This window comes from Otolemur garnettii, unplaced genomic scaffold, assembly GCF_000181295.1.
Source record: "Otolemur garnettii isolate 467f Iridium unplaced genomic scaffold, OtoGar3 scaffold00087, whole genome shotgun sequence".
In the NCBI taxonomy this organism is placed as follows: Eukaryota; Metazoa; Chordata; class Mammalia; order Primates; family Galagidae; genus Otolemur; species Otolemur garnettii.
Window position 1 is genome coordinate 5,764,526 of NW_003852482.1, and position 3,208 is coordinate 5,767,733.

Below are 3,208 nucleotides of genomic sequence, written 5' to 3' on the forward strand. Positions count from 1 at the left end.
AGTACCCTACTCACTGAGCCACAGGCACTGCCTAGCTTCTGTTAAAGTTTTAAACAGCTGTTAAACAGCTACTCCCAGGGCCTGGTGCAGTGGCTCACGCCTATAATCCTAGCTCTCTGGGAGGCGGAGGCAGGTGGCCTGCTTGAGTTCACAAGTTCAAGACCAGCTGGAGCAAGACCCCATCTCTAAAAAATAGGCCAGCATTGTGAGGGGCACCAGTAGTCCCTGCTACTTGGGAGGCTGAGGCAAGAGAATCGCTTGAGCCCAAGAGTTTGACGTTGCTGTGAGCTATGACGCCATAGCACTCTACCCAAGGCGACAAAGTGAAACTCTATCTCAAAAAAAAAAACAACACAAAACACAGCTACTCCCCATTGCCCCCTCCTCCCGCCCTGGGACCACTATTCCACCGTCCATCTCTATGCTTTTGACTACTCCGAGTGCCTCGTGTCAGTGGAATCACACAGTGTTTGTCTTTTTGTGACTGGTTTATTTCACTTAGTAGAATGTCCTCAAGGTCCTTCTGTGTTGTAGTCCGGGTCAGAACTTCTTTTCCTTCTCAGGCTGAATAATATTGCATTGTCTGGTCATACCATACTTTGTCCATTCATCCACTGATGGATACTCGGATTGTTTCCACGTTGTAGCTGCTGTGTATAATGCTGCTATGAACATGGGTGCACAAGTATCTCTTTGAGACCTGCTTTCAATGTCATGAAGCTTCTGCCCTTTGTTTCTTCTAAGAGTTTTATGTCTCACATTAAAGCCCTGGACCTATTTTTTGAGTTAATTTTTGTGTGTGGTGTGCCGCTGGGGTCTAACTCCATTCTTTTGCACGTGTATATCCAGTTTTCACAGCACCACTGGTTGAAAAGACTCTTTTCTCATTGCCTGGTCTTGGCACCACTTAACTGCATATGTAAGGTGTTAAATCTGGGCTCTTATTCCATTGGTCTACATGTCTGTCTTTATCTCAGTACCAATCTATTTTAATTACTGCAGCTTTGTAGTAATTTTTGAAACTTTGAAACCACAAAGTGTGAGTTCTCCAGTTTTGTTCTTTTTCAGGATTATTTGGTTATTCAGGGTCCCTTAAGATTCCACACACACAGTAAGTTTTAGGATAGAAAAGGAAGATATAAAAAAAAATTTTTAGGATGGGTTTTTTTTTATTTCTGCAAAACAATATTAGATTTTTTTTTTTTTTTGAGACAGAGCCTCAAGCTGTCCCCCTGGGTAGAGTGCCGTGGCATCACGCTCACAGCAACCTCCAACTCCTGGGCTCTAGCGAGTCTCCTGTCTCAGCCTCCCAAGTAGCTGGGACCACAGGCGCCCGCCACAACGCCCGGCTATTTTTTGGTTGCAGCCGGCGTTGTTTGGCGGGCCCAGGCTGGGGATTCGAACCCGCCACCTTAGGTGTACATGACTGGCGCCTTAGCCGGTTGAGCTATAGGCGCCGAGCCACAATATTAGATTTTAATAGAAATTGTGTTACATCTGCAGATTGCTTTGGGCGATAGCACTGATATCTTAAGACTATTAAGTCTTTCAATCTCTGTGAACATAAGATGTCGTTCCATTTATTTATGTCTTCTTTAATTTCTTTCAGAAATGTTTTACAGTTTTCAGTGTGCAGGTCCTTACCTCCTTGATTAAAGTTTTTCCTAAATATATTGGTTTTTTTATTTTAAAAAATTTATAATTTCAATTGAATTTATTTTATTATTTTTATTTTAGAGATGGGGTCTTGCTGTGTTTCTCAGGCAGGACTCAAATTCCTGGGCTCAAGCAATCCTCCTGCCTCAACCTCCTAAGCAGCTGGGACTATAGGCATGTCCCACTGCACCGGCTGCACCCAACCATTTGTTTTCAATGCTATTGTAAATGGAATTGTTTTCTTAATTTCCTCTCAGATTGTAACAGCCCAGTTTCAACCTGAACCTGGGCTGTGATAAACTTGAGTCATTATTGAAATGTGTCTGTTTCATACCAACTTTTTTTTTTTAAGCTCCTCTTCCCCCACCCCCTACCTCTCCTGAAAGGAGAGAAGGGTCATCGGCTGCAAAGGGCAAAGCAACACCAGGAGCAGCTTCCTGATCAGGGCCATGCCCCGTCTCCTCCTCGTGGTCTCTGTTGCTCTGTGTGTGTGCAGAGAACCTTCTCTAATAAGGAACTATAGAAATATCCCTGAACATGTAGCCTCCATAGGAGCTTTTGAGTATGCTAAGAGGGCTGCTAAGTGCTCTGAACCCCTACTGGTGAAAGAAAAGTCCAAAGCTACCACAAAGCCAATCTGCAACCTGCTCTACCAGTCAGTCTGGAAGATTCCACATTTAGATGGTGGAGCAATGACCCAGACATCTGTCCTGGCCCTTTAGAGGATGTCTGTGGACATCTCCTCCATTTCCTGAGCACTGACCCCAGGTCAGGATTAGGCTGTTTGGAGGCCTGAGGTATGGAGTGATGTGGGGTCTTTGTGCTCTCAGTTATGAATGATTGAGCAAAATCTCGATTACAACATGAAATCACAAAACCCACCTATTCTTTACCTTCTCTGTTTGGACTTTCCTGACACCCCAGAGTAAATGAATATATCTGTACACCCAGGCAGCATGGTGGCAGCACCTGCTGGGACATTCGGCAGAGTCCCCTCAGAGCTCTTGGACTCAGGTCTTGTTCATCTTTGTTTTGACATTTTAAAACTCTTGCGGGCGAGGGAGGGCGTGCCCTTCCCAGACCTAGCCAATACTCAGAGAGAGCCAAGGGACCCCTCCTTTCCTATGCAAACTGAGCAATCCCAAGTGCACAGCCCCAGCCTCCTCTTTTTATAATTCCCACACCCCAGGCTAATATTCTCCTGCCCTAAATCACCCAGAGCCAGATACCAGGTAATTAGAGATGCCTCTCTAGCCTAGAGCCCACTGGAATTATCCAATTGTCCAGTCCTAAACTCTTTCCCCTGCCCTGCCTGGCCTTTCCCCAGTAACTCTAATAAGGCTCTGGCCGAGGCTCCCCCCTTGCTCCTGCTTCTGCTCCTGACCCAAACCTGAGGCTTTCCATGCAGCCCTGTACGACACAGGTGCCCCTTCTCCTGGGAAATGCAATATGTCTTCTCTCAGTGGCATTGGCCTCACTATGTGGTCACTCAGTCACCTCCATAAATTAAAATCCCATAGGTACAAAACAGTCTCTGCCTGCATACAACTCA

At 45.7% G+C, this 3,208-nt stretch overlaps 1 pseudogene; it reads right to left on the reverse strand.

Annotated features, from left to right (window-relative positions):
• Positions 1–2,018: 2,018 nt before the first annotated feature.
• LOC111726965 lies at positions 2,019–2,205 on the reverse strand (annotated as a pseudogene).
• Between the last annotated feature and the right edge of the window lie 1,003 nt (positions 2,206–3,208).